At 45.7% G+C, this 27,155-nt stretch overlaps 1 protein-coding gene across 4 annotated transcripts in view; it reads right to left on the reverse strand.

Moving 5' to 3' along the window:
- RUSC2 (RUN and SH3 domain containing 2) overlaps positions 1–27,155 on the reverse strand; it is a 53,811-nt gene that overhangs the window by 25,678 nt on the left and 978 nt on the right. For 2 of the 4 annotated variants that reach the window (XM_083883323.1, XM_083883324.1), the window contains exons 1-2: positions 25,159–25,508; positions 10,245–10,348 (exon numbers count right to left, since the gene is read on the reverse strand). The gene's annotated coding sequence lies outside the window, so the exon portion shown is untranslated. Of the gene's footprint in view, positions 1–10,244; positions 10,349–25,158; positions 25,509–27,155 lie in introns of those variants that run through there. The other 2 variants (XM_083883321.1, XM_083883322.1) reach the window with 2 other exon arrangements.

Here is a 27,155-nt window from a genome sequence, read left to right on the forward strand (position 1 = left end):
TATGTGTCCCCATCTGTTTTTCAAACCTTCCAGACAGCAAGGTGACAGGATAAATCTACTTTTTGCACTTTAGCTGTGGATTGTGGTTGCCTTGGTTACTTGCATCTATCAGTTCACAAAAACCTGCACCATCCTTTGGAAAGACCTCTCAAAGAGGAGTGACAAATCATTTGCATTGGATTTTCTTTTCTAACCTTTACTGGAATCTGGCTTCAGGCAACACAGTGTTGGCCAGACCATGGCAAAGCAGATGACCTACTTATCCAAAGCTTATGGGAGGATCATTTCAGGAGCAATCTTCATCTGCACAAAAAAAGCACATGAGGCCAGCTCTACCTCAGGTAGTCCTATATCCTCTACCACCTTCATGCCTTGGGGAAAAAAGACAAGCAAGGCCTAAAATGGACAAAGGAAGTCTGTCTTCACTGTGAGCAAAATCTTGCTGCAGAACAGCTCAGCACATCTATACAAACTCCAGCCACCCTACACATATATACTGCACATACACTCTGCATATCTGCAGAGTGGCTGCATATCTTCCCTATTGCTTCCTTTCTGTGCAGATTAAAACTGGCATTTCACTTCCGTCCAGACTATGCATTGCAGAAATCACAGCTGCAAAACAATCCCTGCAAGAACCAAAACTCCCTCTGCAAGACAAAAGCATTAGTGACCACTTGAAAAAGCTGACAAATAAGGAACTCAGCCTTAAGATAACTCAGTAAAGAGGCTGTAAAATGATGTTTACTGTCTCTTCAGCCCAGAGTACCACATATGTAGGAATCACTCACTACCAAGTGAAAAACAAGCATTTCTGAGATGGCAGGTTACAGATGTACAACCTAATTCAGCACAACAACAGAAACAGAACAGACAGCAAAAGTGGCTACAGGGGAGTCAAGTAAAACCACAGCCAGGATAAGCTCTTGAATTAACAAAATATCAACCCCCTGTACATAAAGCAGCTAGCAATGTCAAAAAGCTTTTTCAGACTGAAAGACAGCAGTGCTGCAATGGTTTGCTGCCACATCCCAGTGAATGGAAGAAGAGGTGCAGGTATGGCATTACCTAGGTGTGAGGGACATCGGATCTGCCAGGCAGCCTGAATGCCTGCATCTGCAAAGCTGTATTAAATGATGCAATCCTACATGGAATTTAATGCACACTGCGTGCAAACAAATCAGGAGCACAAAACCAGGCACAAACAGAACACATCCCAGCAGCAGCCTGCTTTTACTCAATGTTCCTCTTCCACACTGCACATCTAAATGGTTTTTCAATCAGCAGCTGCGACCAACAGCTGACTTCTGCTAAGGCTGCAAGAGACTTTAACCCTTTCTAGCCCTAGGCTGTTCTACCAAGACCAGAAGAAATGCCTGGATACACAGGAAGACATTTTCTGTGGCTCCAAGGCAGGAATACACAATGGTCTGAAGGCTGGAAACTCCCTGATTTGGGGATGATAGCATTGTGCAAGGCAAAAAAGCTGTGTAGCTCAATAAAAGCAGCACCTGAGGAGTTAATATATTAAATTTATCCTGCCTTCTGAAGGACATTAAGACCACATGTATAAGTTAATTATATATTATATTATATTATATTATATTATATTATATTATATTATATTACATGATCATATATAATAATATATAGAAAAACATTATTTAAATAATATATTAATACATGGATATATATGATAATAATGCTGATACCCAAATGCTTTTAGACCACAGGCTGGATTTTACAACCCCTTGAAGGCAGCTGGAGGAAAAGATCGTTGAGCACCCATATTTGAAAATGGAAGTTGCCTGGTTACTGTTAAGACCATGCATTTCTTGGCCACGCACCTGAACAAATAGGTCCTCTGCAATCATGTCTGAGTCTCATTTCAGTGTGGGTAAAAATAAAAAAAGGCAGAATGATTCCTGGGATGATGAGACAAGAAATGTCTGATGTCAGAACAAATCCTTGGGCCATCGTGAGACTACCCAGTCACAAGCAACCTCCTTCATTTGGGAGCAGTTTACATTGCAGAACACGTTTCATAACCTACCCATAGAAATTTAGGAGACTATACAATCATCCCTCAGTGTCCCTTTTGTTTTTTGGAATTCTTGAAAATTTTTAGAGCTTGTAACTTCCTGAACCAGTGCCTTCCACACCAAACTACATGCCACACTAGTAGTTATCTGTCAGTACTTTTGAACATAGTGATATTTAACTTCATTATTTGTCCTTGGGCTAGGGCGGGGAGAGGATCATATTTTCTCTGCCATTTGCCAACCTTCAGTGCCAAGATTTTCATTCTGTTCATGTACAAGAGTATTCCCAGATCTTTGGTCCGATTACCAGCCTCTCTCCAAGTGTCCTCCTGATGTGTGGGTGTGTTTGTATGTTCACATGGCTGGCAGCAAGGCAGAACTCAAGAGGATCTGGATGAAACCGCAGCATCAGTTTATATAACAGAATATTTTCCATGCAGCAGAACTAACAAAAGGCTAGCCAGAATCTTAATAAAATACTTATGAAGCAGACCAGGCACTCCTAATGATTACACATACTTTCCTTCTGAGAGGGAAACATATCCCTTGTAGGGACTGGCAACCCAAACCAAGCTCAGTTTGTAAAGCTCTATTCAGGACAGTTTATTTTGGGATATCACTCCACAAGACAGCTCATGTGCTAATTAGGCTTGGAATGACTGGGCTCAACAGAGCATTAAGGGTAAACTAAATCTGATAACCCTGGATTAACCAAGGTCTTCTGCTGATGATGTTGGGCCACACGACCTACTGACTAGGAAAAAAAAAGAAGGCGAACAGGGATGATCCTTGATTCTGTACTGGGAGAGCAGTCAGAGTTCCAGGACACCCGCCAAGTCTACTGAAAAGATGGCTAGGCTGGATGGGGCTTTCAGCAACTTGGTCTAGAGGAAAGTGCCCCTGTTTATGCAGGGATGTAGAATGAGATGAGAACTTCAGGGTCCTTTCCAACCCACACTATCTATGGTTCTGTGAGCAGTCTGCTTTTAATCACTTCAAGGGTGTTTGAGAAAACTGAGTCTTAAGGCTGCAGATAGGACACATTCACATTTGAACATCTTTCTTGAAGCTTTTGCGTCCTTTCTGGACCATTAGTCTCAGAGAAGACATGTAGCTGAGACAAACATTTGCCAGTGTTAAACCCTTACACTGAGATGGGCCTTAAAAAACCCACAAGGTTTTAAAACTCTGCAACTTCTGAACACATACTATAAATACACTGGGTAGTCTTATTCACAAGAATGCCAAGCCATTTGGGAATACTGCTGGGCTTTGAAGTTTGAAAGCAAGATTCACAGACCAATTAATCACAGTATGTGAAAAGTATTCATATTATCAGTTTCAAATAATCCTCCTTAATTTCCTGGAGTGCATTCATGTTACAATCAGGGCACTCCAAAAATCATTATTTTCTTTCTCTAGATTGTTTATTATTTCATATCACAAACCCTACAGTTTCCCATTTACCTCAAGAAACTTCCATTTTTTTCAATTTCTCCTCTTAGGAACATTTCCCAGGGATGTGTTCAGTTTCCTAGGCAGTTTCTCAATTCCCTCCAGCTATGCATTCATGCTTCTGAGCTAGGGTGACTAATTTCACAGTTTTCCAATTCACAATGGGATTAGATGCTTAAAATAATTTTCCATTCCACTTCTTATGTACCTTAACATCCATATATACATCCCTGCCAGGTAACCTCCCTTATGACCAGGGTGACAGTCAGTTACTTTTTGCAGTTTAATGACATCAGTTTAATGAGCTGGAATGCATTTAATCAGTTTAATAATTTGGAATCCGACAAAGTGTACTTTGTGACTATCTTCTCTTATATACACTTAGATAATTTAGCATCAAGCTAAAAAATGTCAAGATTTACAACAGGACTAGCCTTGGAGAAATCAGGGCATTTTTTTTAATGTATTTGTTCTCTGAGGAAAGGAGTTTCTTTTTCCTCATCTCTGGAGTGTGGATTTTGGAGCTTGCTCTTTCAGGCTGCATAAATTCTGAGCATGTCAACATGCAATTTCTCTTTGAGGCCTCCCAAGAGATAAAACGATCCTCAAAGCCTTACTAGGGGCTGGGCTGAGGGATATTCCTCCATAGTGAATTTGCCTCACTAAAGCAGTGAGATCTAGTGGCCTGCAATGAAAGAAGATTCCCCTTTCATTTTGATTTGCAAGGCTGAGGGGTTGTTGTGGTATTTCTTTTCAACCTCAACTCATGCCATGGGGAAAGCAGAAACAAGGCACTGGACCAAAATCCTGGCTGCTGAACGTGCTCTGGTACAGAGCAGAATCACTCTTCAGTGAGACAATTACAAAATGCATCAGTTCAGTCTGGGGTGTTTTTCTATCTTGGGGTACCGAATCATGTCATCAAAACAAAGTCTGGGAGAGGTCAGGGCTCCAGAGATGGAAATATTCTCTGCAGTCTCTGAAGCTTTTACAAAGTCATCAAGAAAACCAGAGATTACAGAAACCCTGGTGGATCAAAATTGACTCTTGGTGTCTCAACCAGATACTGCCAAGTTTAAATTGAATGGCTGTGGTTGGAGCGTTGCCACCTTTGTGCATTAACTACCCCCATGCCATTGCCTGTCAGTGCCAGGACACACCTGTTTTCCTGAAGCTTTCCCCCTCCTCCTCTCCCATTGTGCTATGGACTGGCTAGCCTTCCCGACCAGGGTCAGGGATGCCTAAGGTCACCTTGTGCTCCATGCTCCTCTGACCCAGTAAGATATACTTTGGCAAGAAGACCCTTAGAAGCCACTAGAACAATTCACATGAGAGCAAGTGGTGAAGGAGAGATCTACCAGAGTAAGCCTAACCCCAGGCAGACATGTCACTCCAGGTATCCATCATTAGAATGAATTAGGCAAAGCCAAGGAACATACACTGTGTGGGCCAACAGCACCTTAGGACCAGAGATATGAAATATTTATTCCTTCCACTGGATCTTCTTGTGTGAGGTTATCATTCTGCCACCTGAATTACGGGAAAAGGTTTGAGAGTGAGAGGGACTACAGGGAAAAATGCCATGTAACCAAACACTGTAATGAACCTGCCTGCTAAGAACAGAAAATTGCACTAGCACAATAATCAAGACAGGTCATTCTCCCTGCTAAGAAGGGCATCTGGGAGTACAGCTATGCTATCTGAGCTTACACAGGAGCTTACACACGACAAGGAAGCCTGAGGCACATATGGGTGTTTGTTTCCCACGGCTCTTTGCCATGGGAACCCCAGAGAGGGACCTAAAGGAGTCATCTTGTTAAACAACCCGGGTGAATTGGGCCTATAGGCAAAAGGAGACAAAGTAGCCATGTGGCTGGTCCTGCACTAGCGCAGGCAGACCGTAACAGAGAAGAATGACCCCACTGAAAGCATTTAGGGCATATTTGTCAAGAAGCAAAGGCAGCTACTGTGAGTTTATAAATAAGGTGCGGTTCTGGAGTCAAACTGATGAGATTACTATGATTGGGTAGGGAGCAAGGACTCTAATCTGAGGTAACAGTGGGTCTGAGGCAAGTATCAGGTGAAAATCTGCTATTTGCCAGGGTTTTCAATACAGGCTCTAATTGAGTATTTTTTTCCTTATAACTCTCAGAGTAGAAACTCCCCTCTTCCCAAAAGGAACTGCTAGCATTCATAAACACTGAGATGTCTCTGACATTGTTCCCAAAAGCATAACAGGACAGTGACACTTGTTTTCTGCTTTCAGAGAGCATTTTGTGTCAGAGCAGAGAGTGGCATTCGGTGGCAAAGCCAGTTTCCTATCACTTGCCCAGGGTCAGTACAAAGCTTTGCTAACATTCCTCAAATATTATTTATCACTCAAAGGTACTACCAGCCCCACAGCCTCAGCACTGCCCAAAGACCAACACATGGTCTCCCTTCCAAGAGTCCAAACTCAGAATTTGAGCCTGAGTGAGAAGTTGCCATCAGCCACATTATGGCCACTCACCTACATTACAGCTCTGCCTTCCACCTCCATCCCATTTACAGCAAATAACAAACATGGCGGGTTTTGTTTGGGTTTTTTATCCCACTATCTGTAAATTTAGCAACCCTCAGCCTTGCTCAGTAAAAAGTACTTGTATGTGTCTGAGGGGTCTACACGATCCTGAGGCTGCAACACAGCTGTGGTGAGGAGAGAAAGAGCTTGTGGAACAGCCTGCTTTTGTGCTCATCTTAACAGGTATGTTCTGGCTTTGACCCACTTTTTTCAGAAAATGAGTATTAAAATCATTTTCATCACAAGAGAAAACTGGAGCAGAATCAGAGACCAGAGGTATTTTGACAGCCCATTTCTTTCTTATTGGAGAGTAACCAACTTAGATAAGAGTGTGAGGGCATGCAGGGAACCTGCCTGGCAGGTAACAATAATAATAATAATAATAATAATAATAATAATAATAATAATAATGGCAAATCCCTGCAAAGGCTTGTTACCAATATAGCTGTCACTGATCATTGCTACAGATTTTACCCCCTGCCAGCTAAGCTCCCTCAGCTTCTTCAAGCCTTGTGCCGCAGCCTCTCACACACCTGGAGTGTGTTGGTGAGCTTCTGGCTCTTTTGGGCTTATGGACTGGACAGTAAGATGCACTTTATCCACATCAGAACACAGCCCACAAAGCACCAGGGGTATGAGACAAGTGAGGTTTTCCACTACCAGTCAGATTTCAATGGTTTCCTCAAGTTGACCCAGTTTATATTAAATGGAATGGTAAAAAGCAAAGAGATGTAATGAAACCTTTTTAATTTTTAAAGAGCAGATCTCTGGCATGTCAGGGTAAACAGTTATAATGCCAACAAGAACAAACAGCTTGGAGAAGTACTGCAGAAAATACTTTGAATTTAAGTTTAAAAAAAAATTCTGAACTCACCACGATAGATGACAAGATTAGGACAGAAAGGCTCCTGATCAACCTGAATGAGTAACCACACCAAGAAGGATATTAGATGTAAAAAACACAGCACCTTCAGTGATGTTTTGGCAGGATGAATATTGAACCTGCAGCAATGACAGGTTAGATAATACAGGGGGAAGAAGGTGCAGAAAAGGAAATGAGCTTTTGAGTGGAAACAAATCCAAGAAGATGAAAGCACTCAAGTCAGAAGGACAAGATATTCTTGATCCCAGAACAAGGATAGAATAACTGGCTGATCACAGCTGGCAACTACACTATTGATAAAAATACCCATTAGAAAAGAGAGAAAGAAGGTGAAACCATGTGGCTGACAAATATTAAAGGTAAAAGTCTGTAGCTGTTCTGCAAGGGCAGAGAAAGTAACCCATGTGAGATTTAGCAACCTGCCCTTACTATTACATAAGTCTTTCAGAAAACACTGGGAAAGAAAAATAAGACAGGGAAATAAATTAAAACAGGGCAAAGCACAACAAGGGGTTGTAAAAGTATTATCTGGGTATCAGGAACGATACCAGAGTGAGATTTTGACTCACTAGGAACTGGAAGAAAATGAAGATGTCTGGGACTAAAAATCTGTTCTTTGTTTGATCTCACAGCTTCCGAGACCTGACAGGCAGTAGTGGAGCTGTGGGCAGGCCATTCCTGAGTTCACGGCATACTCTCCTGGGCCACCTGCACTTTCTGCAATGCAGGTCCAGGTTCCTTGTATCTAGAGATCCAGCTGCACTTTATCTCCATCATCTGCATTGATGCAGTAGTGAAGACACACTCCTATGGATGGCTTCAGTGAGCTACAGACACCAGAATCTCTTGCCCAACTTTCAAGTGTCTCAAGGCAGAGATTATCTGTGCACTCTCACTGCTTAACAGATGTTCTTCTAAAAGTGGTACCTGCTAACCAGGCACAGCCTGTATGCCCTGGGGACATTCCCACCCTACACAGAGAAGGAGGCTGCATTATCTTTTTATTCCTTTAGGCAAGCATTGTACACACGAACCATATATATATGAGTGTTCTTCCACATGCTGATACAGGCGTGCATGTCCTGTACATTCTGTCACATCTCCAGCCCATGATGTGCTGCACACAGTCATGCTGCTGTTACCCACCACCGATCTCCCATAGGAACCTGGCCTGCAGCAGCACCACAAACCCAGTCTGGTGCACACCTGCAGGAGACATCCCACTCCCTGCTCTCATCAGCCTGAAAGGGGCAGATTCTGGGAGACACAGAGAGGTTTTCCCAGGTCCAAGAGCAAGACAGGGGTCAGAAGGAGCTGCAGCTCAGAAAGCCTTATGGTGCTTCCAGGACATTGTCATTGATCTGCAAGAAGGTAACATACCACTTTGAGATTTTGCTGGAAGCCCTCTCCTTCTCAGCTGGTGCCCTGCACTGAAACTCTGGGTTTTCATCACCAGGTATAAAGGCTGTGGAGCCTTGTCATTTCATAGAGATGGAGAGGGAGCAACCAAATGAGAACCCACAGCAGCAAAATGGTTCCTCCGGAGAACTACTGCAGAAAAGGCTGTGCTGAGGATCACCCCCACCCCCACAAACCCACAGGGCTGAACGCAGCACTGAGCGTCTCGGTGAACACAGTGAGAGGCTGGAGAATGACAACAGAAACAACATATTTGCATTCCCTGACAATGACAACCCTGAATTTCCCCTCTGTGCATTCTCCCACTGGTCTCTGACCCAAACCTCCTGCTTCCTCAGCTCTGCAATGCTTCTTGTCTGCCTCTTCTTTCCACGGTTCCTCTGCAGCTCTGCCAAACATCTACCATTTTATCAACATTTTTCCTGTCATTCTGTTGTTCTTCATAGGCCTAAAAGCTTTGTCTGAATTATTCTTGGGTCACTGGCAAATGGGAAAAAATTTCTGTAGATAGGTAAGACCTGCCAAGCTCATTCTTTAGCAACATTGGTATAAAAGGCTGCAGGTGTGTGAAGACAAAAATGCAGATCTCTACTTCCCTTGTACTCTAGTACACCTTTATGATACCCATCAATCCACACCTTGTATGATATGTTACTCTGTGACTCCTATTTACTTCACATCTGCCCAAAATCCTGCATTTGCGACCCCATACGCTCAGCATTTTCCATAATTCCAAAAGACTGAATCTGCTATTCGATTATCTTCTTTCGTTGTAACATTCCCGTTTGCACATTCCCCTACAGCCACGTCACTTTAACACATATACCAAAATCTCGTTCTTTTATACTTTTGCTTTATTGTCGTTACTGTCATGCTGAACATTGCCCCTCCACCATCTATATCCCTATCCCACATACATCCTTCTCTTTGTTCAAGCCCTTCTCCTATTTGCAGAGGCAATTTAATGGAAGGATTTGTGCAGAGGGTGGGGGAGGGAGAAAGAAGAAGGAAGGCGGGGAGGGAAATGAGGGATTTGGCTATAACAAGACCATGTAATTAAGCTACAGTAACTGGTACCCAGCCTGGACCCCTCATTTCAGTAATTAAAAGCAATAATTCCTCCATTCCTAGATAACCTTTCTCATCTCATCCATGAAAAGAGGCAGAGAGAAAGCATCCATTTACACTGCCAGCACAGACACACCCTGGCAACACAAAGGACTCCAGCCTGCACAGAGCCAGTGTATCATCACTTAGCAGAAGGACAGGGTTTTACATGCCATTATATTTACCCTAATGCCTTTTGAATAAATGATTTACCAGTATTTAGGAGGGGGAAAAAGAAGGAAAAAAAAAAAAACAACCCAAAAAAAGAAGGCAAAAACCACAGTGACAGCAACCTTTTCTCTGTCTGAGCCTTTTGTCTCTGGCTTTTCATGGAAGTGCTATCTGTCAAAACAGCTTTTGAGCTGCACAGCAGCATCATCGCCAGGGATGCACAAAGAGCACAGTAGCTGGTGGGACCACAACAATCTGTGTGGACTCAGCTGTCATGGCAGGCACAATGGAGAGCTGTGCAGAGGCACTGCCAGGGCGAAGCACCACTCGCCCCTGCACAGCCAGCCCCGGACATGACAACTGCTATTTCACAGCTACAATGGACAAACACACACTCTGCGCGGCAGCCACAGCCTGCTCACTCCCTCACGCCCATGACAGCCACAGCCAGCTCCAAAGCAATGCAGCCTCTGAAGAGACAAAGCAAGCCGAAAATCCTTAAGCTTCATCGGCTAGCTGGCATCTTCCACAAAAACAAAACGGCCACCGAGCGGCCTGAAAACCAACAGCACGACCGACACCCACCCCAGTAATTTGTCCATCTCACCTTTCCACAGATCCTTCATTCCCCGCCGCCTGTCAGTGAACACACTGCTCTGGCACTCCTGAGCGCTCGGATTCCAGAAGGCTCTGTGCTCTCTCACCAGGATGCTGTGGGAAACACAGAGTCAATTTTTTTTTTCTGATTTTTTTTTTTTTTCTTCACAGCTGCATCCCTGCCAATGCAGAGGGTCTGCGCAATCACATCTCCGATGCTCCTGCTGCTGCTGCTGCTGCTGCTGCGGTGACGTTGCTGCGTGTAAAGGAGCAAGCATGCCCACAGCACCGCCGCTTCAGCTTGCAATCAGTCCCTGTGGAACCTCAGACAAGGCAGGGGATGGGAGGGAGCAGAAAAGGAGGGGATGATGGAGGATTGATTCTTATGTGAACTGGGAAATCAGGAAGGCAGCATGAGGAGAAATAAAAAGATTGAAGCCTGTGCCATAAAATAGAGCTGTGGCATCCTATTCTGTGATGAGACTGGATTTCAGATGCTGTGTGCTTTCAGGCTGCCTGATCTCTTCATGCTGCCTGATCTCTTCACACTGCCTTCGCAAAGGAAAGCAAAAGGGACTGGAGTGTTCCCACTGTTGATTATGGCAGCTAGAACACTTGGAGATAAAATGGCAGTCTGCAAAGCAATGCATAGGAGGAGGAGGAGAATGGGAAGACTTCAAGAAGCCTCCTGAAGCTTCTTTGAATTTCTGTAGTGCCTTGCCTTAGACAGCTTCATCAATAGTGTCTATACAGCATCCCTGAAATGCAGCCACCTCCAGAGCAAGACGCAGCCACCAGCATTTCCCACAGTGCTGAACCCACCTGGAAGGGGCAGGATGTCTGCAGTCCCTGCTCTCATGGAAGACCTCAAATCAAGATCACACCAACTCTTAGCTGCAATTTGTGATTAAAGTTCTGCCCATGACCTGCACTAGATCCCAGCATCTCAGCAAAGCAACCCACAGCAGGCCTTTCCACCTGAAACAGGGGGTCACCACCTGCAAAGCTCAGGCTCTCTTGCTATCTGGAAGGATGTTTCCATATCTCTTTTCATCAGAGGCAGCTGGTGAGAAAGGGTGATGGAACTTGCTCCAGAGGCAGAGTTGTGCAGCTCCTGACAGGGCACAGTAGCTGCGCAAAGGACAAATGCAGCTACTTTTATTTTCTACCCAGTAGGTAACCACACACCCCAGAAACTCAGCTGTGCACTAGCCTGTGCTATGCCAGGACAGATGTTTCTAGCACTGGAGCAGCACCCAGTTATCCTGGAGGGACCACTTTCATTACTGCCTTTTCTCATCCAGCCCTGTGCCTACAACCCTATGTAGAGCCAAGCACAGCTCAGAATTTGGAGCATCCACACCGGAAAAGGCAAAACCTGTGAGCCCCAACCTCCTAAATTAAGGCTCTGTGGGAAGTGAGCAGATCAGAGCAAGGCAGAGAAGGGGTAAAATTGTCACATGGAGACAAAATTCTAAGAAATTAAGAACTGCCATGTGGCTGAATACTTTTTACTTTATGCCATGATGTACCCAAAGCAGCAAACAAACAACACAAATACAACAACCCAGACAATACAATATTTTACAGAAGCCTCTGTCTCTGGAGAGGTCAACATAAAAAGCTATGACAGAAAAATGTTAGACTTATTACTGGAAGTGGCTGCTAATTATCTCAGATCCAAGAACATTACAAACTTTTAAAATACCTCTTCAAGTAACATTTAAATCAGATTTCTGACAGAAAACCATGTGGCAGGGGGGTGGTTCCTACCAAGGGCTTCAGAGGCAGGAGTCCAGGACTCCCCTCAGCACATAGAGACTGGGAAAAGAGAAAGGGCCTTGGGCTACAGGCTATGCAGACTGTTTGCAATGCACTGGAGCCAACATCACATATGCAGCTCTGCTACTCACCTCTAAACCACAGTGAATGATCCCTCCACCAGTCCCAGAGGTCAGACTCCACAGGTCCCACAAGTCAGGTCCTTCCCAAGAAGTCAATGTATGGGTCTTACCAGCAGCACTTTACGCTCCCCAGCTCACAGCCTGCCTTTCCTGGGATGCTCAGGACCCACTCCACCAGCTGGTCCTGTTCAAGAGGCAGGATAAGCCCCAGAGAGGATGCAGGAGTGAGGGTCCTACCTCCACGCCTGGTCATTACAGCAAGAAGGCAGCCAGTCCTGGCAGGCTCTGCTCCAACAAAGCTGCTGTAAATGAGACTATTTACTGTGCTCCCATTAACGTGCAGCCCCAGGACCCCTGTATGGCCAGTCCCATTGTACTGTCAGTGTTAATTAAGGCAGGCTCAAGCAGACATCTCCGGCCCCTTCAGCTGGGATAGTCAGGGAGCAACAGCAAGGAAAGAGACCGAGAGTTTCAGCTGCGGAGGTCTGTACAGAACAAGGAGCATTTGTTACCCAGGAGACTCGTTCCCACAGCAGAGAGGAGAATGGAAACTATTTCGGTGCCCTCCCCAGTCCTCCACAAGCATTGCCAATGCTGACGCCAGGAGGTATAAATGCTGGCAGGCTGAGTGCTCGCCTTCATCCCTGTCCCTGCCACAGGACACTGGCATTAACCAATTCACTAACAGCAATGCCTGTCTGGTGTACAGACACACACACCAGAGCAGATGCAGTCAGGGGTGTATTTTCTTTAAAATGAGACAGAGTAATGAAGCAGACAAGAGGTTCCTGAAGAAACACTCCTATTTATATGTCTGTTCCCAACATAAACGTCTGTACCCTCCTCCCCAAAATACATTCTGCATGCTCCCCAGATCTCAGACTCACATGGCCTCGACCCTCTGCAGCACACACCCCTTTGCTGCATCTCCCTCCCCAATCTGCCTCACTCAGCAACAGCGCTGGAAACTGATGGCCTGTCCCAAAGCTTTGCAGGCAGCAAAGATCTCAGGAGCTTAAAAGGAAGAACAAAGCTCTTTCTTGCAGGCTGTCTTCTAAGAGATGACTTCTATTTGATCACAGAGATGAGTCACAGCAAGAAGTGGAGCATGGCTGACTCCACAGTGAGATGCAAGGAGGGAGCAGGGAGTCTGCAGGCTGGTGACTGTATTCCTTGGAGAAGGAAGGTGAGAAAGATGGAGGTGTCATGCATGCCCCTGCAGTAACAGGGGTTCCCATCTAACTCCACCTGGGTGGGTAGGGATAGGTGCTTCAGCACTCCAGCACTCTGCCGTGCAGGCAGCTTGGCAGAAGAAAATTCCTTTTCAAGCAATGTCAGTCTCACTGTCCACAAGCATCTCGGGTGTTGGGCAGGATTTTTGCCTTCTTGCCTCCTTACCCCTTGCTCCAGGGCTGCCAGAACTGAATGCACAACACAATCTCCCACCTGTGAATTCCAGTAAGGAGGCACATCCTGCCCCCGCTCCTGGGTTCAGCAAAGCTTACCACTTTGGGGGAGCCACAGGCCACCGGACACGAGCTGTACAGGTACCTGGAGTTCTTGCTGGTAACAGCTAGGTCACAAATAGATCAACTGAGTGTTAGAAAGCCCAACACATTTCAGTCTTGGGCTTGGGCTCTTTCCTTCATATACCACACAGGAATTGGCTGCTAAGGTCATGTACATGCCCACATACAAGAAGAACCCTTTCCACTTTTGCTGCAATTGTGCAGTAAAATCACCCACTAGCTGGCCCAGCCTCCCACTTATTTGCTGCAAAGCTGCTCCAGTGATGCATGAACTGGAAACAGCTCAGCCCTAGATTCCAGTCAGCTGTCTGGGCAGTAGCTCTGACATCAAGCACTCTGCTAGGGCAGGTCTTTAATCATCCCTCTCCATTAGGTGTGGGGCACAACCTGACCCCCCTCAAAACTGCCAGGAAGCCCCAGCTGCTGCCTCCAGCTCAGAGCGGTACCCCCAGCAAAGGAAGCTGTCTGCTACCTCTTCCTAAAGGGTGAGTGTTTTGATCAATCATTCATTACTTTCAGTGTGTCCATGCCTCTCAAGCAAACAGAAAGTGGTACAAGCAACAGCAAGCTCTCCATCATGGCAGAAAACCTGTTCCTTCTGCAGGTGTAACAGCAGTAACATACCTAGGGTACACATTCTGGCCACATTTGTAGCATGGCCACAGGGACATTTTCACACTTTCCCATGTGCTGGACCACTTAGGAGCAAGGGGAAAGCAGCTCAGTGTCTTCCCACTCTGCTTACCCATTGTTTGTGTCAGAAATCTAAATGTCATGGCAATCCCACCCAGCATCAACCCCATCCAGGCTGTTTGGGAAATGCCAGAGAGAGCGATGTTGGTCAGAGTTGAACTAAGAGCATGGGTCTGCTCAACTGGAGCAAGGGGGAAACAGAAGACAGGCGCAAGCAGGAAAGATGATGAAACTTTATAAAAATTCTCATAAAGTAAAAATAATTCCCCATTCCTTCAAGTCCTGCACTTCAAGGTCAACATCTCTCTGATACACAGAGATCAATACAGGCTGATTGTTACCAACATACGCTCGACACCTTTTCTGTTCAGTGGGAACAGACTCAGGAGCTTTTGAACAATGGGAAAAATCCAAGCAGATTGATAAAAAACACACGTTAGCACAGTGGAAATGTCTGCCCTCAGCCCTCACATTTCCCTGGGGGATCACTAACTGGTCCACACTGAGCCTGCTTTCCAAGGGGAATTGAGGACAGAGGCACAGGGGTCTGTGAGGTTTTGCCGGTCAGAGACGCATTCTCAACATCCAAATTCACCAGCCCACCATGATGACCCTGTGTCCCAGTGAGCCCACTGCCCACGGATTAACGGCAGCACTGATTTCTTCAGGGTTAGCAACCCTAGGCAGGAGCCACACCTCCAAATGAGAAAATGCCTTCAAAACAGAAAGTTGTTGCTGTTTTTTTTTTAAAGTTGGACATTTCTTGTTGCTTGCTAACTGTCTTCTAACAGAATTAATTCCCCAAGTTCAGTCCTCTGATGTTTAAGAACATTCTCTGAATTTCCAGCTTATCTTTATCCATGCACAGCTCACCCCTATTCACTCATGTTCCAAAAATGAGCTTTAAGGTCAGCATTTATCGAGCCTGTGTTTAAAGTCATACCATTTGAGTTCTGTAATCACTTCACATTAGGTAGGCTTTCCATTTCTTTGATCATAACCATATTCCTTATCTGGACCCGATCCAGTTTGCACACAGCCTTCCAAGAGTGACTGAAAATGTTCACAGTCTTCCAAGCAAGGTCTCCCATGCCTTAATATGCTAAAATTTCCCCATCTCTACTAGAAATGCTTTGTCCAGTGTGTCGCATTGGATGACATGTATCTTTTCCATGGCTACATCATGTTAGATGGTTAGATGCTCAGTTATCTTGTACAGTACTCTGAGACCCTGAGTTTTCCCCCACTGTCACTTTCCCCCAGTGAGCTTCCAGACAGAGCTGAACTTTGTGGCCATTTCTCAGGCACATAACCATGCAATTTTGAACTATCCAGTTCCATTTGTACCGTTCATTAAGGAATAATCCGAGCTCTTCCCACTGAATAACACTGAACAGCTTCTGATGAGGCTTCCTTAGCTTTGTGTCTTTAGGAAATATCACTATTGAAGTCTTCTTACTTTTTGATGCACAGAGCATTATTTCATGTATTGAACGGCTTCCATTTTGAGGCTGATCTCCAGTAATAACTCCCCTTCCGAGCAGTAGTTCCTCTTTCAACACTACTGTTATCTTCCTCTAGTTTACTTACTGCCTCATAGCTCTCAAAGGGTACTGTGAATGGAAGAACTACACACAGATTAAAGAGAGGTAGGCCAAGCACTTGAGAAATTCATTTCAGGTTATTAAACAAACAAAATACTAGCAAATGTCTCAGAAAAAATAGACAAGATGGGGGTACTTGTGTGTCCTGCTCCCCCTCTTTGCTGACCACCTGCAACCACTTCTAGAAAAACCATACTGGGCAAGGTGGTTCTTCCATTCTAATCAGCATCTGAACTCCTAACTTCCAGTACTGAGGTAAAATCCTTCCTCATGCTGGCAATTGATGCTTCACTGACCAGGAACAGAGGCCCTCACAAGCTCCATAAAAAGTCACAACTCCCAGTTAGGGCTAGTGCTGGCACAGCTCTGCACAGGACTGGGCTCAGTTCCACATACTTCCACACTACTGAGGCTTCTATGGGAAAACCAAACCCTGCCCACAGCCAGCTGTCTGTCTCCAGTCCCTTCCAGCCCAGGATTCCAGTATGTTCATACCCCAAAGGAGGCTGGGGTAACAGGCAGATATGAATCACTTGGAATTCTGTGTGAAAGGCAGAAATGACCCTACAACTCAACTCGTAGTGCCCATCATCTACTCCTAATACTTAGCACTGCCCAAGCAAGAGCACAAAAAATAGCTGAATGTTTCTAAACAGAGGAAAATCAGAACACAAACAGCAGACCAGCTCCTGAATCATGTCTGCAGGCTCACCTTTGATGTGATAAACCAGTCTCATCAAGCTACGCAAAATATTTTGAATTAAAGCAAATCCTGGCATAACTGACCTAGACTGAGGTTTCAGGGTATTCTAAGCAGGAGCTCAACTCTAAGAGCAAAGCTGTTTCTTCAAGCACTCGCTCAGATATTGATGCTACACTGACTGGGAATATAAACTCTCACTGGTCAAAACCTTGTCAAAAGAAGCAGAAAAGGTATTATTAAAAAAAAATAATTTACAAAGCCTTTTCATCTGGTAAACAATCACTCTGAGCAGCCATGGTAACAATGGATACTAAAGTGTTACTGGCTCCACTTCTATTAAAATTAGTTTTTAAAGGAGGATCAATGCTGCCCTTAAAGCACCATTTACCTAAATAACTAGTTTCATAATAACTTAATAGTTCCCCATTGCCATGAGGAAAGCCTTAAGTTGCCACATAACATAATACACTCGGGCTGGTGAACTTGGCACCCATAGCACTGCTGCATTCTGACCTCAAATAAAAATTATGTACTTCCAACTAAGCAGATGAAAAGCTGCAGGGCTGAGCTGAATCTGCAGCCTGAAATGGTTCACTGTGTACACAGCACACACTGCTCGAGGACGGTGACTGCTTATAGTTCCCATGATGTGCAGTAAAGTGACATTCTCTTCCCACTCCAGGGGCATGGCTGGGCTGACTCAAAGTGAGGGTGACTGCACAGCACACGAGGCCCAGCTCACAGAAACTGCAATGGAAGGGTTGAAGCAGGGAAAGGGCAAGCAGAGGAGAAGAAAAACATCACTGTTGGACGGACAAGAGGCCACATCCAAGATGTGGCCTCTCCAGCCCTCTTGCTCAAAGTTTGAGACATAAACATTTCAGTTTTCCAAGGCAACAATAAATATGAAAACTGTTCTGGATTTCCCTGCCCAGGGCAGGGAGGTTGGAACTAAACGATCTTTGTAAGGTCCCTTCCAATCCAAACCATTCTAAGATCCTATGATTCATACAGAAAACCCACATTAACATCACTCTGCACGTGCCAAAGTCCCTCCTCACCCTCCTCATTCTGAGCAACAGCAAAAGTCAAACAGATGTCTGTGAACTCACCACAAAACCAGAAAATTCTCAGCTCTCAAACATTCCCACTCCACTCTGCAATGAAGCCCAGGGACTAAGTATATAACCACTGGCTGATTTATTAGAGACACATGATATCTGTTATGGTTGTTTATACTGATTTTCCCTCTAAGTTTCTCCAGTTACCACTCAAACTGGACACACAGTGCTGCTCTGCACTGTTACCAGCCCCAGCTGGCTATGTTTTAGTGGCAAATAGAGCAGTGTCTTGGTAGTTGCAAAGCACTCTGTGATGAAAATACACTTGAAGATTCACACCATCCCCACCTATCAGCAACAGAACAGCACAATATTGGCAGGCACAGGGCTCCAGTGCTACCTACACAAGAGACTGCCTGGGCTCCTGAACACCCACATCCCAACAGGCACCTAGAAAAGCTGCAAAGGGGAGAGGGAACAAGGACCGCTGAAAACTTCCTGAGACCCCGTCCACCACTTGTACAGTAACCTGCTGGCTCTCAGATGGAGCAGTTTGTCTCTTACTCTTCACCTGTGCTGTCTACAGTAGTGCTAGCTAAAGGGACAAAGTCAATACACAAACAGCAAATTTACATAAATTATAGCCATTATAACATCTCACACAGCACGGACTGCACATCCCCACCCTTAATCACTGAACATGGCCTGCTCATTCAGAAGGGATCTGAGGTAATTGCAGATCACAGGCCGAGCTTGAGCAACAGTGGCATTTTGCTTTGAAGCAGGCAAACAATATGTAGGGCTATGAATAGGCATGCCTTGCAAGTGCAAGACTTGGAGTCATCCTTCCCCTCTGCCCACACTGGTACACAGCTCATGGATGTGTCCTAAATGGACAAACTCTTGAGAGCTTGAAGACAACACAGAAAAAAGGACAGAAAGGAGTAAACTGCAAAGCAAGTGGGTTAGTTCTCAGGGGAAAACCAGAGGCTACATTAAAGCTGTTCCAAAATGTACAAAAGGCTGCTGCCAAGAGCAAGTGAACAAGCTGGTCTTCACATCCTCAACAAGAAGAGGATCCCTGAGGGCCACACAGGGGAGCAGAGGTTAGACATCAGGTATAACAGATAAAACTAACCATTCACTATTCTACCAAAAAAGCAGAACAGTCAGGAGGTAAATTGATTTTCTTAAAATTTTCCATGGTCTTGTATATCTCAGAAGCTCTTTGCTTTACTTATTTAGAGGCATGCACCCCTTTTAATCTTCACAAGCCTTTACTGTTAAAAACGGGAAACAATATATTTTTCCAACTTTACTGCAAAACAAATGCCCATGTTACCATCTTGGTCAACTCATGGCATGAAGAACTATCAACAGAAGAAAGGGACTGGATTGCTAAAATGAAGGATGCAGCAGCTAATGTTCTGATCAGTGGGAACTTCCAGAGATTAAATAAAGAAATCCAAGGAATGGCACAGCCCAAGTCCACTGTGCCTGCTCAAGGGGATGTGATTATTACACGGCTTTTTGGAGGTCTTATTGTCATGTGACTTCTGTTTGACTCAGAGAAACGGGAAGCCTCTAAAGCAGGATTAAAAGCTACGAGCAATTTATTCTGTGAGGCAGAATACCTGGAGAAACACAAACACACTCCTGGAAAGACACAGCAAATGCACAGGTGCAGCTGAGAGTAGAAAAGCATCCTGTGCCAACTGATCTGGCTGCTAATCCATCTGGCTGTTAAAAACATACTCCAGATGCATTTTTTCCCTAAGCAGAATATGCTTTGTGAGAGCTTCCAACCAGTGGATTCATCCCCTTTCATCCACCACAGTGAGGAGACCTTTTCCTCAAAAATTCAGTCTTGTTGGAGAAGATCCTTGATCACAGCTGAGAATCCTTCTAAATTTCTCTCTGGTTATTATTAACATCTTCACATCTATCAGGGTAAGCTGTCATGAATCATCAGTCAGCTGTATTCAAGGTCTCCATGTCAGGTCAGCCCATGATTAAGCAACCCTGTGGCTGTACGTGCTTATCGGTGTACATTTAATTAACACAAAGAGTCTTAACTCGCAGCTCCCACCTGCTGCGCAAGTTGTGCAAGGTCTACCTCCTCCAAAAGTCATGTTCAAACAACAGGCAGCCATCCCATATGCAGACAGGCACACAGAGACAGAAATGGGAAATTTGTTGGCTGTGGGCAATGATTTTGCTCAGGTTGGAGAAAGATCCCTAGTGAAGGAAATCCTACAGGGATAAAGGGGATCTGTGTGTGGGAGGAAATCCTGTCCTGTTCTTTAAAACAGAAAATAAAAGCTGGCAGAGGCAAAGACCAGGCAGCAGTGGTGAGGCAGGCCACAAAGGTAAAGCAGGTCACAGGAGATGGCTGAAAAACTTGCAAAGCTTGAATTGTGTGAGGCAGACTGAAATAGGGCTCAGGCTCCCATGAGGCAGGGGAAAGAGCTGGGGCAGACCGCTCTACATGTTCTCTATGGAGACATCTTGGCACTTCAGGAATTCCTGGAATCCCTGGTGTGTGGCTCTGGCACCGCAGAGACTACCAGAGAATAATCTAGAAGGCTATTCTAGATAGAAGAACTATTAGAAAATTACCAAGAAACATTCAGCAAAGAGGTGCTTAAGGACAACAAACAAGACAACTTCAGACACATTCCAGTAAGAGGAACAAGTGCATGCCAGGGTGGAAAGGGGCCTGAAAGAGCCCTCAGGATCTCTGTAATATATGATGATACAGAGAGCCTTGGCTGAGGTCTAATAATAAGCAGTCACCGTGGTGACTCAGAGAGCTCTTTGTTGGCTGGACATGAGGGAGCAGCAGGAAGGAACAGAATAACTGAGCAGGAAGCCTCTGATGAAGGGCTGATTGCCCAGAGCACGTTGGAGAAACAGAAACATGCTTTTCATCTCCATGACGTACTTCCATGTCTGGACAATTCTGAAGTCTGTGCTTTCAATACAAGCTTAAGAAAGCACTTCATCCTGTGCACACACCCAGCCTGTGGTTCTCAACACAGTCTGGAAAAGAGAAGACCAACCAAAAGGTGAGAGGACAAGAATGGTGGAGCACTGGAGATACTAAAGTCCAAGCCAGAAGCCAAGCATCTGCTCTGCTCTCTCACTTGTTCTCAAGGCAACAGCCAGGGAAAATGCTTGGTCATAATGTTTGAACAAGACCTGCTCTTCATCCCTGGGAACATCTGCCAGAATTAGTAATCCCATATCAGAGGAGGTGAAGCATAGAGTGACTAACAGCACCTGTAACCTTTTTAGCAATTTTGACATGCCTGCTGCATTCACAGCAACCTTCTCTTTCAGCTTAAAATAAATGCAGCCCTTCTGAAAGTGCTCAAAGACTACAGAACCACAGAATCATTTAGGTTGATTCTCTTGATCATCAAGTCCAGCTGTAATCACCCAGCCCTCCCTTTACAAAGCCAGAGACCAGAACTGATGTATCTAGGGATGGAAACATGGGGGGAAAGTAACTATAACGGGGATTTATGCTGTCATCCTGAATTCCAACATCTGAAAGAGATGCACTTCTGTCCATGATACTGCTGCTGTCAGCTCAGAGCAAACATGTGAGCCGCAGCTTTGCCCCTGTATTTGCATCCAGAGGACATCTCACCTCTTTCTCTTGTGTGTGAGGCTTTCTGTATTAAGCTGCGTAATTAAACAATGGGTGCTCAACTCCCACAGAGGCTCCTACATTCCATATGAGACCAGGCCAGAGTGAAGCCACATCATCCATCTGCAAGATGCATTAGCTGTTTCTTCAGACAGGGCTTCTTTGAGCACGAACCTCTTAAGAAGCCTTTTTGTGAGCTCTGGGCTTTGCGCACTGAGCATGAGGACTGAGTGAGGTCTGCTGCCTTCCGGCGAGGTCTCCTGCTTTCCAGCACACAGCATGATGCTGCTGCAGCATGATAGTAGCTGAATTGCATAAGCAGCATAGAACGTGACCAACAACAAGCAAAACCCAGCCTGAGGGGAACAAACCACAGCTCCAGCTTCACAGTGGTATGCTGCATCCTGCACTGGCTGCACACTCAAGGAGCGTGGCTCCCCACGTCTCTCTGCTGTGTGGTCCGGCTCTCAAATAGACGCCAAATACATCATGAAAAGAACAGAATTTTTTGATAAAATTCGTGTTTATATGGATGCCAATAATGTCCAGAGCTACACCATAATGAAACACACAGATTTAATGTCCTTTCCACAGTTAAACTAATCCCCAGCTACCAGTCCTCAGGATAAACTTAACCCAGAACCAGAATGCCCCCGTATGCCCTTCTACAGCCCAAGACTTTCCAATGAGGCAGCAAGCTCTGGCCACCAGCAGGGACCTGGCAGCCAACTAGATTAAAGCTAGATTAAATTTCCTGTACCTCTCATTAGAAACAGCAATAATACTCAGAACACACAGGGAAAGCCAATGGTAAATAACCTAATTAGAAGTGAAAGTCTCACACCCTCTTGGTGACCAGAACATCTGCTGAAGCTGAGGGTCACAGTCCTCTGCAGTCAGCAGGACAGCAAGAGGAGGAAAACACAGGAAGCTGTTCTGGACCCCCTCCTGCTGCCCCTCACTAAGGGTCCAACGCTGCTCTCCATGGAAGATTCCCAACACTTTGGCTGAAATGACGCCAGCACTTGGGCAGGGCTTGGTGTTATTTTTAACACTTGCTCACATAACTCTTTGGATGAATCCTGGGAAGAGCTTGTCACCAAAATAGTACACTGTGGGCACTATTTATACACCCACTGGCAGCACCACAAGATATGCTGGGGAAAGCTACAGCACCCCTTTATCTTCCTCACAGGGATACAGCAAGGCCCTAAAACATGGTTTGCTGTTTGGGGTATGCCTCAGAAGAGAGCCATTACCGTCAGGAGGCCTGATCTCCCTGTCTATCCTGCTCAGGAGACAGACTCTCATCCATATGTGAGGGAAGCCCAGGTACATTAGGCTCAGGGAAGATGGATGGCTGAGCACACATCCCAGCTGCTGTGGACTAAAAATGGAACAGTTGTGCCTAAACACAGAAAATGCTGATGCCTTCCTATTTTGTCTCTCCTTGACTGCTGCAGGGAAATCCAGCAGGGATTGGGTTTTTTGGTCATTTCTTTTCCCCATGTGGCAGCAGCAAAGATGTGCAGTGGTGGGGGTAGTGAAGCACTAATGTCAGCAAGGCTCACTGGAAAGGAAGCACCAGACTAAGAAGACTGACTGTCCTTTGTCCCTAGGGACAGCAGCAGCCTCAGGCCTTTCCATATCAAAACAGTGTTCCCTAAAGCACTAAAGGAAAAAAACCCAAAAGCAAACCACCCTTTTGAAACTGTCCAAGGAAAAGAGGCTCTTCCTTTGTCTGATTTTCTTGGTTAAAAATAACTTCTCTAAAGCCATTTCCAAGCCTACTGAACTTCCTTGATTTTTGTCTTCAGTGAGTTTTTCCTCCTGTCCCCTTTCTCCCAAGACACATCAGACTGCTCTCTACTCTCGCATCTCCTGGAGAAGCAGGTGACATGATCTGAAGAACATGCATAGGATGCTGCATGAGAAGACTCCATCTTGAAGCAGAAAAGGACAAAAAGTTTGATTTTTCCAGTATGTAGGCAGAAATAAAATGTATATACACATCTTCTTTCCCCGTAAGAGAGGCTACAGCCTGGGCAGCCTACTAGCTGTCTATCAGAGCTACAGAACAAGGCAAAATAAACCCACTAATTGACACATGTTGTAAAGGCAGGGGCAGGACTGGTCATATTACTTTTAGCAGAACAAACAGAAGGGATCAACTCCTACCTTGCCAGACACAACCACCTCAGGACGTGGGCTCAGCTCACCGCAGCTGGAAGCCGAGTGCAGCAGCACTGGCATGAGAGCCACAGGAGGAGCACAGCATCCAGAGCTAGCGATAATCCAAAGCAAAACCAGCTTGTCCCCGTGGCGGCTCATGGATCAGCGAGCCGTGCTGCAGGGAGTCTCCGCCGGCTGCTCCCCTGTGGATGCAGGATGGCGGGCAACAGGCAAGATGACAAGGCACTTCTTCAAGACAGAAGCTGGCTGAGGAATTCCTCCTGCTGCCAGCCACCTGCCCCCCGTCAGGCACAGCGGTGCCAGGGTCTCACTCAGGGAGCATGTGGGCAGGAGAGAGGAGTGAGGGCGAGGGCCAGATTGCTAATGAAAGCCCCAGTGCAAATACAGATGCGCACAGGAAAGGGCTATGGCAGAAACGCAGCTCATGTTACAGAGAGCCATTTACAGCAGGCACAGAAAGCGGGGAGAGCGTGGCAGGCTGTGCGGGATGGGTTCATTGCCTGCCTCCTCGGACATGGGGTGGGGGGCAGCTGCCTTGCTAGGGGAAGCCATGAGGTGAAGTGACCACTACCAAACGGAGAAACACCCCCCACACACACACATTCCCCCCCCCCCCCCCACCCCCCCCCCCCCCGGCCCCAATTCCACGTTCTCCATCAGATCCTAAGCTCCCTATGCAGTACTCGCTAGCAGTAATGCAATCCAACTTCCTATCCTTGCACCCCAGATGGGACATCACCAGCCCTCGTGCCTTCTCTGGTGCAGAGTGCCACAGCAACCCATCCAGAGAGAAAGGCTGATGGAGCATTGCTCCATTCAGCTGCTCAGACGTACTCCTGTCGTTCAGAACATCTCCCCAGGCTCCAGGTCTCCACATCTTCGACACTTGCCCCCTCTCCCAGTTCAATGTCTTTGGTATCTCCTGCCAGCATTCTTCTTTCCCTGCCATCTCAGGGTAATTTACAAGCTATACTGCAGCTGAATTTACAGCAAACATGGAACATGGAGGATAGGGACTAGGTTGGCATCACAGACTATTCTGAATTGAAAGGGATCCACAAGGACCATGAAGTCCAACCCTTAAGTGAATGTCCCATTCAGGGGTCAAACCCACAACCTTGGCATTATTAGCATTATGCACTAACCAACTGAGCTCATCTCACAGTTAAGCAGCAAGGTGTCAAAGAGTTCTGGGTCTTCTTCTCCACTCTACCTTCAACTAGAACCAGAAGCAGAGGAGGGGTTTGCAGGTTTCAACCACTGCCCATTAAACAAGCCTTGGGAGATCTCAGGGAAAGTCTGGGAAGGAGCTGTTTCAGGACGTTTCATAGCACAGCAGCCACTGCCTATAAGCCTTGTGCCAGGCAGGCATATAGCTCGTACCAATGACCTCTGGGTGAAACTGGCAATGAAGAACAAGGAGTTTGTGTGGTTCTTGAGGAACCATGGTCTGTAAGGATGCAGAGGACCTCCAGCTCAGTGGTGTAAAACCTCAAGAAGACCACTTCCCTGCTCGGTGCCTCAGTTTCCCCCCCTGAAAAACAAGGACCAACTTACCAAGTTGCTTACCAAGGACACTTACCAAGCTGCTGTGGATGTTGCAAAGTTAACTGCGTCACGGGATGCTGGCAGCCTGTAAACACGAATGAGCAATCTGTGGGACTCTTTTCCCACCCATACTGTAGAGATTCCTTGTGGCTTCCCTCGACATACAAGCTACCACTTGCCGCTTTCTTCACCCTCACCACAGCAGATACCCTGCAAAGACAGGGATCCCCATTACCCCCAAAAGCAGGAGCATCAATCCCTCTACCAGCTGTGCCCAGGCCATTTGCCGGGCAGGAATGCTGTGCACCAGCCCAGCCTCAGCCGAGCTGTCAAGGCAGCTGAAGGGCTGAGGCTGCACTGCTCTGGAATTCCAGAAACGCACAAACACCCTGTCAGCCTGCACCAGGAATGACTCCTCCCTGCCCCGGACCAGGCTGAATCACTGGAAATACCAAAACAACGATGAGGTCACGTTCCCTGAGCAAAGAACTGGAGCCAGATATAGCTGCATGGAGAAGTGTGCTAAAAAGAGACTCGGTGTAGGGGCTGGGGTCTCTGGCAGACAGGCACCATGGGCATTTGTCTCGTTTAAAAACAGCTTGAGGCTGCCAGGAGACTTTTTTTCTTCTCTGTAGGGATCAGGGAATTGGCTTAAAAACTCTTTATCCGTCCCACTGAAAGAGGCACAAACATTCTAATGTTTATGAGTTCAAGGAACAAGGCAGAAGTAAAATTATGACTGGATTCTGAGTCCAGTGTTCCCAAAATCTCACTGTGATATGATGATCAGGCTTAATGAGTGAAGAATTCCCTTGCAGCAAACTGAATGGCAGACAAAAAATACAATGTCCATGACTGCTTTTTGCTTTTGCTACAGCCTCAGCCAGCTTCCACAAAAAAACTAACAAAAAAAAAACTAACAAAAAAAACCTTTAAAAAAACTAAAATAAAAACAAACAAACAAACAAAAAAAACCCCCAAACAACAACAACAACAACAACAAAAAATACCCCAAACACAAAAACACACACACAAAAAAAAAACCTGCCAGAAACATTGATTTGGTAAGTTTTCAACAGGATGAGCAGCAAGTAATAGTGGCTTCTGTTAACGCCTCTAAATTGAGTACTTCATTACCAGCAAATAGACTTTTCAAGGCTTTGCAGTTCCAAACTTTCACAGTTCTCTGTGAAGGGAGACTGGAGACATTTTGCTATTTAGACTGTGAAGGAAATTGCAACATAAGACTTGGAAAGGATAAAGGAATTCACAATAGAATTTGCAATAGCCTGTTCTTTCCCCTTTCCGTAGGACAAGACATTTGGATGGATAACACCACCCACAGTTATATGAATAAGAGGCTCTAAGAATCCAGACTTTGTTCCATCAGGACATAAACCATATTTTTATCATAAGCCAAGAGGGAAAAAAGATAGGACTGGACAGCTAATGCCAAGCATGTCACTTGCCTGGCAGGGCAGTGCTCACTGATATCTGCGTCAGTCCCTTTCTCTTGACAGTCCACCTAGATTTGCTAATAAAAGTGATAAGAAAACCTGTGGTCAGTTATGTGTGACTCCCACAGGAGAGTCATGAGAGCAGAAGTGCTCCAAACCACATCAGTTCATTTTCAGCCCACTGTTCCAACACTGGTAATGCTAACCAGAACCACCTCAGTGGGTTACACCACAAATTCTTTTGGTCTAGTGCCCTATCCCTGACAAAGTGGCACTGGGACATAAAAATCACAGAGTGATTTCTCTGAGTGCAATCAGAGTGATCTCCCCTAAGGACACATTCTTCCAGCCTGCAACAATCAGGAACTCCTAGAGCTGGAGGTCACACACTGACCATCACGTTTCACAGACACTGAAACACATCTCTGCCATTTAGGTGTCTGGTTCCTTTTGGAATCTGTGTGTATTTTCAGTCTTCATGTCATCTCGTAGCAACATGTTCTACAAATCAACTGTGTTGAAAAAGGACTTCCTCAGCCTCCTGTCTAATAAATTATTTTCCTGGATGCGCTTC

The sequence above is a fragment of the Zosterops lateralis genome, assembly GCF_965231275.1.
Source record: "Zosterops lateralis genome assembly, chromosome: Z".
Lineage (NCBI taxonomy): Eukaryota > Metazoa > Chordata > Aves > Passeriformes > Zosteropidae > Zosterops > Zosterops lateralis.